The sequence below is a fragment of the Pleurodeles waltl genome, chromosome 8 (assembly GCF_031143425.1).
Source record: "Pleurodeles waltl isolate 20211129_DDA chromosome 8, aPleWal1.hap1.20221129, whole genome shotgun sequence".
NCBI lineage: Eukaryota > Metazoa > Chordata > Amphibia > Caudata > Salamandridae > Pleurodeles > Pleurodeles waltl.
Genome location: NC_090447.1, coordinates 1,263,041,496 through 1,263,056,629, shown reverse-complemented (window position 1 = coordinate 1,263,056,629; position 15,134 = coordinate 1,263,041,496).

Genomic DNA, 15,134 nt, shown 5'->3' with positions numbered 1-15,134 from the left:
TACACTGTGCCTTTTTTGGAGTTAACTTGTATTTGTGCCTAAGGCAGGTTGGTTACATGGCAATTCCATTGTTATCAAAATGCCTATTTTCACTTTGCAGCTATTGCACTGCATGTATGGTGCAAAAAATGCTAAGAGCAACCATAATGCCATAGTTTTCAATGTCAGTGTCGTGAGATCTTCCATGGTGTGCCATATGTTACATATGGCACACACATGATGGAGTTATGTGGTGGGTGTATGAGTTTTAAAAGTGTCAAGCATCTGAGTGGTTGCTGTTTGTTCACAAAACTCTAAACTTCTGCCAATGGACTGTATCCTGTCCTGAAACATGTCTACATGTCTGCATCCCATATCTGTACATGTTTTTGTGGGCTAACCATGCGCCAAATATTAAAGAAACTGGTGCAGTGCGATGCTGTGCCAACATCAGCAGCACCAGTCTTTAAACTTAGGGTTGTGCCATATTTACAGGAGTACACTGCTTTGTTTCTGCGCCGGTATCTAATTAAGTTGCCTGCACCAATGCAGGCATACTTGCACCATAGTGCATCTGTGTTGAGGTGAGTGTTGGTTTAAGTGCAGGAAGGTATACATCTCTGTACTTAAACAATCTACAATGGAGATTTGCCACTTCGATGTGTGCTGTAGAATGCAGCACACATAGCAGGGCCAAAGCGTCATTTAAAAACAATTGTTTCTGTGCAGGAAGTGACACCTTCCTGCACATAAGCAATCATCCATGGCATTTTGCTTCTTCAGTGTGTCCTGCAGAATGCAGCACACAAAGAAAAGAGCAAGAAACGAGGAGGAATACAATTATTCCTCATTGTTTTGCCATGTTAACGCCACCCCTGGGGTGGTGTTTGTTTTCGGCGCTGTCACTAATTTACGATATCTCATAGATCTGCAGCAGCGTCAAAAGCTGTGGGTGTTGCGATGGGACGCCCACTGCAAATCCCGTTGCAGGCTCATCTGGCGCAGAAAACTGCATCACAGTGGCCCATATTTACATTGAGGTGTTACGCCTCAAGAAGTGGCATTACAGCACCTTGTACATATAATGCAGTGAAATGCCCCACCCGAGCATCACTGAAAGTGACGCTCTGGAGGCACTAGGGCCTTTGAAATCTGACCCTTTGTCTTTCTGACAGACATGCAATAGTTGGCAGTTGTACATTCCTAACACTAAGTTGACTAGCTCACTCAGCTAAACAAGTTGAATGTGTAACAGTTGTCCATGCTTTTATTTGTTCAACAATCACAAAGTTATGTTTTCCTGTCATATCTTGCAGGTGGACCTCCACCATACACTGTTGGAGAGGTTTCCCAGTTTGAAGACCCCAATGCTGCCCGTAAGTGTCACCTTGTATGTTACATGTGTAGATGGAGGGTTGTGTGTGAGAGGGTATGATATGTGCAATGCCATGTTAAAATGACATGTGTGACAATTAAGATACCATCATCTATGCTTGGGTATCAACATCATGTCTGATGTTATGTTGAGGATATGGAATGAGTTGATTGATGCAGAGGTGCCAACTTATGTTGCTATGGAATCGTGGGTCTTAGGAAAAGGTAATTATGCCCTCAAACATAGTGATGTCAGTAAAGATATGTGTCATAGGTGCTGGCTTTTAGAATTGCCTGGATGTTGCCAACATATTTATCACAGCATATGTTGCTGCCCTGTGTGCCACCAGTTACATACACTAATTTACTCTGGACATGGTACAATTTTTTACATGTGTTGAGGTCTCTAAAGGTCTTATCAATGAGATACCTGCATCACTGGTGCTTCACTACTCTTCAGAAATGAAGCAGGGCACCGGCCATGCAAGGAGCTTTTTGGGATGGACAACAGTCAGTTGAGTACACATAGAGATTTCAGCTCTTCGCTAGATGGATGTGGGACATGTCTATGGATTGTAGCAAACAAGATGTGTGAAGATTAACCTACACGATCTGCACATCATGATATTTGTGAGCGAGCATGGTCACATCACGTGTGTACGAGATGTGCATGGTGAGTGTTTACCTGGTACTTGGGAGATATAAAAAGGCATGTTCATAGATAGGTTAAAATTTAGGAAAAGTGACGCTGCACCTAGTGTGGCGCCACTTTTCCTGTGCCCCTTAGCACACCCCTACTGCCACCATATGTGCATCCCATTTGAAATTCGGTACACCATGCCATGGGGTATGGGGCAATAGGGTAAAATTTGTATTCGCTAATGATGTACTGTCCAGGCTTAGCGCAAAATATATTGGCACTAAACCTGAACTGTACATAGGGTCCCATTGTAACAAATAGCGTGCCCCTTTCTAACGCCTTTTCTGAGTAGGTGTTAAATGAAGAAAAAATAAATTATGCTGCGGAATCTCTCAGGGTCCCCAGCGCCATTTTTCCAGCCCCTCTACCCGATGAATCCCACATTGCATACATCATACCTGGCCAAGGCATAATGTAGCTTAAGGGGTGACAAAGTGGTGCAATGCATGCATTACGCCACTTTGTTACTATGGCACTGGGATTTTGGCCTTGTTGGGCCACACTAGCCTCACAACGATGATGACGATAATGTGGTGCATTGAGGCACCAGTCCAACTTAAATCAGTGCCCTAATGTGCAACATTACATAGCTGTTATCCCTGTGACATGAACATGGTACAGTAGATGTCTGGTAGGCGTATTTGTACCATTCTGGATCTTGATATTGTTGAAGTATGTCTGGTGGACAACATGTGTCATCTGAAGATGCTGTAAATATTGCATGGTTGTTCTTCCTCTACCCAATGCAGTTTTTGATGTCATGTTTTAGCAGCCACAATGACCCCAGCACAGAATCGTGCATTCGAGAAGAGGGGCTAGCGTTTCCGCCACATATTGGAAGTGCAAGCGGGTTACCGCAAGATGGCCAAGAGATATCGTAGGGAGAAGTCATCGGGGTCTTGGCTGGCATTTCCACATGGGGACAACCTAAACAGGCAGCAACCAGCAGCAAAAAAAACTCATGCTCTACACCAAGGGTAAGGGTTGCCTCAGCAGGTCTCACCCCCTTCACATCCACAGCACAAACTTTGACAGCAGCCCAGCAACATCCACTACCAGCTGCCACAGTCTCCACCTTTGAGGCTGACATGAGAAGGGACGTGGCTGATGTTGAGTTGTGATAAAACTGCCACAACCCCGATCTCTAAAGCCTCAGCCTGAACTCAGCCTTACTATGAACTTCTTGGAGTAGTTTGGGCTTTTTAAGACAGGTGCGGTGGACATGACCTGCTTTGGCTCCTCAAAAGCATTCTGACAGCTAGCTGTCCATAAGACCTTACTAGGCATCTTCTCTCAGGTGAGGTCATTAAGAGGGGCAACAATGGAGCCATGGTTCTTAATGAACCTCCTGTAATACCCAGTGAGACATAGAAAAGCTCTGACCTGGGTCTGTGTTGTAGGGGGAGGCCAGTCTAAAATAGTCTGGATCTTCCCCTGTAGTGGTTCAATCTGTTCTCCACCTACCAGGTGTCCCAGATAAACCACCTTCCCCTGCTCTATCTGGCATTTTGAAGCCTTGATAGTAAGGCCTGCCTTTTGCAGGACCTCCATAACTTTCCAAAGGTGGACCAGGGGTTCATGCCAGGCGGAGCTAAAGAGAGCAATATAATCTGGATCTGCTGCACTGAATGCGTCCAGACCTTGGAGGACTGTATTCAGCAACCTCTGGAAAGTGGCAGGTGCATTCTTCAAACCAAAGTGCATAACTGTAAACTGATAATGCCCTACAATGGTTGAGAAAGCTGTCTTTGGTTTAGCATCTTCTGATAATTTTATCTGCCGATACCCTGCAGTCAAATCAAAAGTGTATCTATTAGCTCATCTGCCCTGGGTGTAGGTTGAGCATCAGTCTTAGTGACTGTGTTGAACCCTCTGTAATCTACACAGAACCTCATCTCCCTTTTTCCATTTTGAGAGTGAGGTTTAGGTACAAGCACCACTTGGCTAGCCCAGGGGCTGTCTGAGTGCTGAATCACTCCTAGGTCAAGCATTTTCTGAACCTCAGCTTTAATGCAATCTCTGACATCGTTAGGTTGCCTATAAATCTTACTCTTGACAGGCAAACTTTCCCCTGTATTAATGGTGTGTTCACACCATGTAGTCCGACCAGGTGTCAGAGAAAGAGTTCAGAAAACTGGCCTAAGAGGTTCCTGCAGTCCTCCTTCTGAGACTCAGTAAGGCAGTCTGCTAGGACAACTCCATCTACTGAGCCATCAGCTGCAGTATTGAAGAAGAGGTCAGGGAGAGGATCACTCTCTTCCTCCTATCCCTCAGCAGTGGCCATGAACAGGGTAAAGTCAGCTCTGTGATAGTAGGGCTTCAGGCAGTTCACATGAAGTACTCTAAGAGAACTTCTAGGAGTGCCTAGGTCAACTAAATAAGTGACCTCATCCTTCTTCTCCACTATGATGTGTGGTCCACTCCATGTATCTTGGAGTGCTCTGGGTGCCACAGGCTCCAGGACTCACACTTTCTGCCCTGGCTCGTACACTGTAAGGACAGCCTTCTGGTCATGCCATTGCTTTTGCAATTCCTGGCTTGCCTGAAGGTTCTTAGTGGCCTTTTTCATGTACTCAGCTATTCTAGATCTTAGGCCAAGCACATAATCCACTATATTTTGTTTAGGGGGCTTCAAGGGTTCCTCCCACTCCTCTTTCACAAGAGCTAATGGACCCCTAACAGGGTGACCAAAGAGGAGTTCAAAGGGGCTGTAGCCCGCTCCTTTTTGGGGTACCTCTCTGTAGGCAAAAAGGAGGCATGGTACCAGGACATCCCATCTCCTCCTGACTTTTTCAGAGAGCCCCATAATCATGCCTTTGATGGTTTTATTAAAACACTCAATCAACCCATTTGTCTGGGGATGGTAAAGTATGATGAACTTGTAAATTACCCCATAATCTTTCCACATTGCTGTTAGGTATGCAGACATGAAGTTACTACATCTGTCTGACACCACCTCTTTCGTGAAACCCACCCTGGAAAAGATTCCCAGGAGGGCTTTGGCCACTGCAGGAGCTGTAGTGGTCCTAAGAGGTATAGCTTCTGGATATCTAATGGCATGGTCCAACACCGCCAGAATAAATATTTTTCCAGAAGCTGTGGGAGGGTCAAGGGGGCCAACAATATCAAACCCTACCCTCCCAATGGGCACCCCAACCGCTGGCAGTGGGATTAAGAGGGCCCTTGGAGTGCATCTGTCTTGCCACTGGCTTGACAAGTGACACAGGAGCGACAAAACTCCTTGGTGTCTTCAGACATGTGAGGCCAGTGAAAGTGAGGGACCAGTTTATCCCGGGTCTTACTTTGTCCCAGATGTCTAGCAAGGGGAATTTCATGAGCTAAGGTCAATACAAATTCTCTGTATTGCAAGGGAATTACCAGTCTCCTGGTGGCACCAGGTTTTGGGTCCCTTGCCTCAGAATACAAGAGATTGTTTACTCAGTACACCCTATGGGTGCCACTGATATCCTCTGTCTCTTCTTTGACAGCTTGCTGTCTTAAACCCTCAAGTGTGGGGCAGGTTTGCTGTGCCACACTTAACTCCTCCCTGGCAGGCCCACCGGCCCCTAAAAGCTCAGCTGTGTTAGCTTGCAACTTCTCATGTGTAGGTTCTGTCCAGGGAGTCGACTCCTCCTCCTCAAAGGGGTAATCATCAGTGGGGGAATGATAGTGTATAACGTTTTACCCTTTCTACCCCTACTTCTGGGAAGCTCTTGGTCCATTCTTCCAAGATCCAAGTTTCCCTGACATCTTTGCTTCTTGGCCTGAGCCCCTGTTAAAGCAAAGACATACCCAGGAATGCCCAGCATGGCAGCATGAGCCTCCAACTCCACTTTAGCCTAAGCTGAAGTCTCCAAGTCGTTCCCTAGTACACATTCTACCAGAAGGTCTGTGGATACCACAACTTTTTTAGGACCAGTAACCTCCCCCAGTTTAGATCAACAACAGCCATGGGATGGCTTACAGTGTTGTTATGGGCATCTGTCACTTTGTACTGATGACCAAGTAGGTGTTGCTCAGGGGCCACCAGTTTTTCAGTCACCATTGTGACACTTGTGCCTGTGTCCCTGTAGGCCTCAACCTGATAACTATTTATTAGGGGTTGTTGCTTGTACTTATCCATATCAAGGGGACAAGCAAGAAGGGTGGCAAGCTCAATGCCACCATCAGAGAATAAAACAGCTTCAGTGGTTTCCCTAACTAAACCCACCCCCCACTACACTTCCCAGACTGAGCCCTGCTACACCCTTGGATTGACTATTGGTAGTGTTAGCTTTCCACTGCTATTTGTTAGGGGCACTAGTTGAAGCAGTAGCGGTTGTGGCGATGGGAAGATTGGTGCTTTTCTTAGGGCAAGCACCATCACCTGTCCTATGGCCTTTATTCCTACTATTGTATAGTTATTTTAATCAGGTTTTAGACACATTGTTTTAGCTAACTAGGCCTACCGCTGTGCACTTTCACCCTATTACATTTTACATAGCATTGCTTTATTTTTCTAGCAATAGCTTCATTTGCGGTGCTGTTATTATTTCTCTGTACCTCATTGTCCTTTCGCCTAGGAATGCATTATGTTCTTATTAAGGCATATAGTTCACTTTGTGCTTTCTCCAAGGCTACAGTCAGATAGGGTTGCTGACAAATATGTTATGCTGTGTGTCCTGTATTTACAGAAAAACACACACTCATAAGTGGGGCCCATTTCTTAGAATGTCAGCTGATTCATTATAAAATACCCCTTAGTTCCAGACATGTTAGAGGGGGATTCCAGCCAGATGACCACGACTGTAAACTGATTGCTGGAAGCTTCGCTACAGCTACCTGCTTAGACGGCCGAGCACTGAACGGGATGGGGACGGTGTCTCTCTGGACCTCAGGCCTCTTCTTCAGGTATGAGTGATGATGTTCTCCCAGGGAGAAACCCGAGGGGCAGATTAGGCTTAGTATACTGTTCTCATTCTTAGCGTAGGTGGGGGGCTACAGATCCACTCCCCTATTTAGACAGGCCTGTTGTTGTGTTTTACATTTTTAGTCACATACCTGCTCCTATTGTCTTTCATTATCCTTGTTATTGCTATGCACCTGCTTTTATCTAAGATGCAGATATTTTAATAAATGTGTATTTAAATATATTCTGCCTCTGTTGTCTTTTCCTGAGTGAGGTCTTGGTAACTGAGAGACTGGGATGTGATCTGAGGTACTCCGATTCCCTGGAGAGTCCATCTTACCATGAGCTCTGTTGCCACAATCATCCCAGTCAGAGATGGGGTGCTGCTAGTTAGCCAGAAACCACGGATTAGACCGACAGGTGTCACCAGGTGTGGAGTTGTACTCAGTACTCACTACCTAGGCGATCCTACTGCTCAAATCCAGTAGCCTCATTACCCTAATGAGAACCTACGCAACATGGCGCCCAACGTTTGGTCAGGCACGAAAAATCAGATCCTCCTAAGTATCTCTTTCCCACTGAAGGCTAAAGACACCTCAATACTATATACGGAGATGTCTGTGGTATTGAGGATTTCCTCCTCCGCTAGGTAGGTGGGACCTATCCTGAGCTGTAGGTTGTTCAAGCTTGAACCATAAAAGGATTGGTCCCCAGTTGGTATCCTTATCTGTGAACGCATAAATCAGTAATATAGCGAACCCTCAACGGGTAGCAATAGCAGTAAATATGAGAGGTCCCCTTACTGCACATTTATTGGCAAACGGCTTAACTGCCCAGGGAGGTCCAGTTACATTTGTTGTTGAAGCTCATGCAGCCTATAGAACAGAAAAACAATATATTGGGTCACCTTTCGAGCAGTGGATAGGAACACAAATACATTTCATAACTATACACTGGCAAATCCTCCTGAACAATACAGAGCTTATGCATCCTTAGAGATACCTTTATCTTATCAAGACCATAACAATTGGCTTGATGGCGCCCTACCCCACACAAATGTACCTGTTCGGTTAGGTCCGTTAAGTAATGCAGGTCCGACCTGGCCTTTATTGGCCACATATACACCACATCCTGACGCAAAGCAATCGCAGTAGCTGAGGTCTGCCGCTTATATACAGAAGTCACAACAACATATAGATTGTTAGTACAATATGTTATGCTAATGTTAAACACAAACCCAGCATGAGCTGCTCCAGTGCAGGCACATGCAGTAGCGACAGGTATAAGTCCTGCAACTGTACATTCGATCATGGGCTAGGTACCCACCAAACAGGAGAAGATTCCATTTTGGTTAGCTCAGAAGATAAATGCACTGGAAGCAGTCTTTCCCCGTACGGGACCTCAGGATAAAAATAGAATGTTGACACTGTGCTTGCCTTTTAGCATGGTTACCACAATTGAAAACTGCAGCACATGGGGCACGGTATTTGCTGCGCTCCACACAACCGCACACAGTACACTAACACTTGCCAATCTTTCGGAGTTGTTGAAACAAATTCAAGATGAATACGGGGCAGCCCTTGCCGTAGATTTGGGGTTACAATTAATAGGTAACTTTGCCACTGTATCTTCAATCATATTAAGTAACATTAAAGGGGAAGCAGTTGCACTGACAGTGCTCATGCAACTCTGTGTCGTTTGCAAAGGATCAAGAACATGAGCTGCCAAAAATTATCGCTGAAACATACTCCAGTATAGGTCAGGATAATTTGGAAGCCAGACTGACTAAGCCACAAGTACAAAGTAGATCCAATAAGGATGCTGCCAAACAAACACCTGAGGGTTCTAAAGAATGCTGGGATAAAAAACAACAAACACCTAGAAAAGAAAGGGGAGACTCTCCGCATTCGGAGACCCCACAAAATAGATATAAACTCAGAAATAGGGATAATATAAAAATGACTGACAGATATCAGTATACTGATACACTCCAATCTCGTTCCTTTCAGGACTCACTGGAAAAACGCAGTGAGAGAGGTGGATGGTCAGATCAGCGGACCAGGTATGTGAAACCGAGAAAGGACTCACAACGCTCATCTGAAGTTTCTGTTGAAAAAGAAGAGAAACTTCCACAACAGAAACTACAGTTTAAAAAGAAAAAAATGGCAGCAGCTGTAATACGACACGCCACTCAAGAAGAAGGCTGTACTAAAGAACTAAACACGGGTGCTAGCACTGCTAGACAGGTCAGCAGAAGACAAAATAGTTCGCTGGGATCTTCTAGAGCATCTGGAGGTGAAAGCAACTGAGCACCTCAGCCCCAACCACAATATGCAATAAAAAACAAGGCAAAAGCCCCAGTGAGGGAAATCCTCACACAACTAGAGTACCAGGGTGTCATTGAACCCTCAGACTCATCAATGAACAATCCATTATTTCCAGTCACTAAACCCAACCACTCATATAGAATATTCTTAGACTACAGGCATTTAAATAGTCACACAAAAACATATGCTGTTCAATACACACATAGTACAGCACTAATGAACAACATTGTGCGAAGAAAATACAAAACAACCCTGGATAGACTCAACTGTTTTTTCTGCCAAAACATAGTGCCTGAAAGTAGGGACTTAGCAAGTTTCAGCACTTTAGGCTCCCAGAAAAACTTTTGCCGACTCCTACACAGCTATAAGAACAGTCCTGTACTGTTCTCAGCTTGTGTGACATCAATATTGCAAGACATTGACCCTGAGGCATTGTCCTATGTGGATGATATTGTCCTGTTTCTGGGATACGAGTTGTCGGATGAAGGCAAGAGCCTGGTGCCCCAATTTTTAGAAAAATGAGCACAACCACCAAATATAATAAAAAAGCTCCAATCAGTGTTGGGCTTCCTGAATTTTGGAAGAACTTAAATTACAGACTATGCACAATTCATTAAATCATTATATGACCTAATACGTCCTGACTTTACCAGCAAACACTGGCACTACAAAGACATGCTTGAAGCTAAACATCTACATACAAGGGACAATAAAACGCATTTGGTTATCAGAGTAATTGCTGGTGTCATTGGTTTCACCTATGTGACATTCAATGAACGTGAGACCGCCCCAATTGCATATAAATCACACCTATATTCCACAGCCGAACAATGCTTTGCTCTCATTGAAATAATTCTCACTGCTGTTTAGATGGCTGTCCTTAAAGAGAGACCTCTGGCCCAAGGGAAATGCATTGTCGTATGCCCGGTCCCAGCCCCTGAGGCTGTCATCAAAGCAAGCGTCCTGAACGCTAAAGCATTACATCTGCGTTTGATTCAATGGGCAACGTCCAGGACGGCCACTGATGTTGATTATGTGTTTGATTCCAAATTACAGACCCAAGAATTCCTACAATAGGAACCTGAATATCCTGTTCCAGCAAATACACTACCTATTAAACAATGCAAAACAATTTTGTACACTGATGGATGATAAAACATTAGCAGCTATAGGAGCGACGGCTAAGGGCACACCTATGCCCAAAGCCTAACCCACTAAATATTCCTACCGGATGGGAGGCATGTTTGACGCAGAAGTAAAGAATCAAGATGTGGGGTCCGAGTGATTCCCAACAAAGACCTAACACCAGAGTTAGTAAAAGCAGAGCATGAGGAAGTTGCATCTGCACATACTGGTGTGGCCACTACAATTTCAATATTACAAGCACGTTATTGGTGGCAAGGTCTTTAAAAACAGGCCAAGAAGTATGTCCTTTGTTGTGACATCTGCCAACAAATAAAAGGCTCCAGCATTAAGACCCACCGCAGACACCCCTCTTAATTTCCAACAATCCTTTGCAATGTGTATACTTGGACCACTGTGGTCCCCTGACACCAGACAGTGCATACAAATACATTCTGGTCGCTGTAGACTTATGCTCCAGATTTCTATGGGTCTGGCCACAACACTTGGGTGATGCTCTAACTGTTATTAAAGATTTGCAAGTCTTTGTCGGTACATATGCTGTTGCGGCTTTCTATTTGGACTGGGGTGCTGCTTTTCCTCCAGAGCTTACAGAGGGATACCATGGCTTTGTTAGGGGTCCAACTACATTACTCATCTCCATTTCATCCCGAGAGAAATAGTGTTGTAGAGCGACGAAACCGCAAGCTAAAGCAATCCTTAACAGCAAGAGTATTATGCACGGGTCGTAGTTGGCTTTCACACCTGTATGGAGTTCAGAGATCACTTAATAATCTGCCTAGAAGGTCCCTGGGGGGGTGTACTTCATACAAGTGCCTGTTTGGAACTCAAATGTATGTTCCAGATCTTCATGGTCCTGGCATGGAGGCAGCAGATACACCTTTTGACATAAATTAACTTGTCACTGCCTTGTAGGAGTTCCAACAATTCTGTGATGACAACGCATCTGCCAGTGCTGACTCCTCTGGAATAAGGGATGTACCAGCAACATCTACCAGCTGGATTCCTAAGCTGGGGGATCTAGTATGTGAAAAAATTGGTGTGAAAAAGGAGTTTGGTCCTTCTTATCATGCACCGGTCTCAGTCCTGGAAATACACGGTGCCAGAATTGTTATTCTACCACCACTGCCTGGTTCTAAAGAGAAATGTTTCGTCTCCATCGACAATGTCAAGCTACACCATGAGGCCAATCATGCACAGCAGGCTTAGAGGACTCCGGAGCATTGCCCGAATCCCTCCCACTACATACCAGGATGTTCCTCTGCATGTGTTCAACAGCAATGCTGATACCTCTCCGGGCTTGGGGAGGATGGAAAATTAGCTTTCATTGGTTCCACTGACAACTACTACTTCATTGAGTTCTGCTGATATAGAGCAGCCTTTTACAACTTCAACACAATCAGATGTTGTAGCAAACTACATACCACCGAGGAAATCCTTAGCATTTTCTCCTCCTCCAAATACACCTCCAGCATTTGTTTGTACAGGTGATGGTTACTTTGTCAATGCTGACGACTTTTCTTCGGACCCATCAGCCTCAACTGTACCTGAACTGTCAAGAACAAGTAAGCTAAGACTTTGGCTAAAAATGAACTATCTCACTCGTCCTTAGAATAGTCTATGGTTATCACTGACTGTTGTTGCCTTTTTTCTTTGGATTGGGTTTGCCATTGTTTTCTTTCTTCTTATACATAGTCATTACGTTCCTGATCGCTCAACAGTGGTGGATGAAGTCTTAAAACGAACTTTTTCTTCACATAAAATACGTAGAGATTTGTCCCTAGTGAACATTACAGCAGTGCTAATTCCCGATGGGATTGTATGGGATAAAGTCTTATTCGACATATTTGGTCCTACAGAGATCATTCAAATTTCTTATGTGTTCAAACTTTCGTTGACTGATGTAATTATACCCAGAGTGAGTTCTGATGATTGGGATGTAAAAACAGTTGATACTCTGATGTCTGATGTACAGTATTATACAGTTTTTGAAAATGATGATGTGTATAAATTTAAAGGAAATTATGGAGATATGTTCTGTTATAATCATTATGAACATAATTTTATTCACAGAGATAGTAAACTATTTTTAGATATGCACAATGGGAACACTGCCCAATTCCGCAAATAGGCAGTTCAAAACCATATACTGAAAAATGTGCATATTTTTCTGGACACACTGTGAAGAATACTGAGTCATATTATTTCAAACTGCCAGTGATGGAAGATTTGCATTTATTATTGACTGATACTAAATTGATATATCTGATTCCTTTGTTTTCCAGTTGGCCATAGAAGGTTATGAACATTGGATTTATTCAATTGATTTGAAAAGTGTGTAAGGAACAAGAAATTGGCAAATTAGAGGTATAGAAGCATTATTTAGAGATTGCATGACTCCTGTTCAGATGATATTCTTAAATGAAACAGTGCAACAAACAAGCTGTTTCAGATTAGCAAATATTAAAGAACTGAATGTGCCCAGTATTCCCGTTCCTGCAAAATTTTACAAATGGCAAAAGTATATACATGCATCTGAAGACCAGCTTTATGAATGGGTACAAAATGGAACATATAACATGTCATTATCACATCCTGGCGGGTGGGTATTTTGGCCTGTAGACACCAATGGGGGTTTTAGAACTAATAGGCCGGACCCTCGCTGTATACCCTCAGAGCACTCGGGTATTGTGACAACATATAGTGTAGGGAAACTATGTCAGCAATGGATGAAGTTCTACTCACTAGATGCTGTTAAAGAACATCTTAGTCTCCTTTCCAATAACACAGATTTACAGGACTTCCTGTTAGGCCCTGGAAGACAGCGCAGAAAACGCTTTATACATGAAACATATAATTAAATTTGGAAGCTTTCCCAACAAGAAGCGGCTGCCCGGTTAAGGTAAAGAGATCAGGAAAATTTAAGGAAAGCATTAGCCGTCATAGATAATGGAATGAACACCTTGTCCGACCGCATTTACACCCTAAATAATATTATGCCTCTGCAATAGTTATAGTACAGAGTGATGTGTCGTTTCTGCAACATGGACAAAGTCAACTACGATCCATCATGCAGTTAGGTTGGACACTACAAACATTGAAGGCAGGTCACGTCCCTGGCAACATGTGAGCGCAAGGGAGATTTTTTCAACATTTAATTTAACGCAACAGCAACAAATGATGGCTAAGAAGGAAGCAACAGGTATCACGTTGAGAATAGAGAAATTAGAAAAGTTGCCTTTTGCTGTGGCTGTGGTACCCTCTTCTGAATGGTTAATACAGGGGGCTATTAATCTGCCTATTTCAACACCTCAAATCACATCCTGCTTGAAACAAATTCCGGTAGGCAGATATGAAAGGCTGGGAGATAATTACTTACATGAGGTGTGGGAGCTACCCTTTTCCTACAAATGTATCAATGGCATGAAAGAGTTCTTTCTTAGCGGCAGCAGATGCAAGACTTCTGTGAGCCATTCGATGGTTAGTAAACAGCTGTCCTTGCACGGGCATGGAATGCCTCCATGGCAAAGTTAGGCTGTTATCTGAAGGGATCCCCGGTATCCTTAATTAGACCTGCGTTCCAGGTGCTCTCCAATGGCAGCTATGTGCTCCTTAACAGTGAGAGCTGTTGTGGAATGCGAGCCAGAATACCTTATGTCGTTTCCGTATCCAAAATTGTTACATGTTGCGGGAGGGTCCTTTTTCCCCCAACACGATTCAAAGGAATAACAGACATCTGGCCCCATCTTGCTACTTCTGATGTTAATTTTGACAAGTTAAGCAGACTAAAGGCCTTATTGTTCCCAAAACATGTGGCACTTACATCAGCCCACAAGACCTATGCGCTTCAAGTTGCGAGGTCATCGGCGGCGACTCAGTCCCTTTTAAAAACCAACTTTGTGAGACACTTTGGTGAACTTGTGGGACGAATATTCAGTGCGACAAGTATTAGTGGAATCGCCCACTTTTTTAAGGTTGTTGGTTCTGGTTTCGTTAACAACTTCTCCTCTATATTTGGTTTAATACCTTCAGCCATGATGAAGACTCTTTGTTTTTATCTTTGTCCCCACCTCTGTCATGAGACTTACCATCCTTATTCTTGCCCTTATCACCCCCTGTATGAGCTTTTCTGCTCACTCTTGTTCTGACTCATTTGTCTGCCTTCTTCTTTCCCAATAGTTGGGGAGAGGTCATATCCGAGTCTTCCAAGTACTGGTGCAACAAGTCAGACACGCAGTTATTCAAAATATGATCCCTCCTCCTCCTCCTCCTGCTGGCTACCAGCATGCTCCTGGTCATCCTGGAGAAGAAGGCTCAAAAGAAAATTCTCATTGGGGTTCTTCCACACATCTAGTATCCTGTCTGTGCAAAGCCCCTTCAATTCCTTGAAGGTCATGCCCCCATAAGGAGTACCCATGACCTCAGAGCTAGGCCCAGCGGTATACATGATGTGTGTGTTACGGTGGTGTAGGAAGAACTTAACCTTCCTAACCTCTAGTCTCTAAGAAAGAGACCCTTATACTTGTTCCTGTGGAAAGCACCAGGTGACAGAGTGATAAGGGAATTCCAAGTACTTATCCCACTGCTGCACCACCAATGTAGGAGGCTGGCCTGGTTTGTAGTGGGTACCTATGGTACCCACACCTTATACCAGGTCCAGTTATCCCTTATTAGTGAAATGTAGGCAGTGTCTAATAGCCAGACTCTCTAGGGGTAGCTGTAG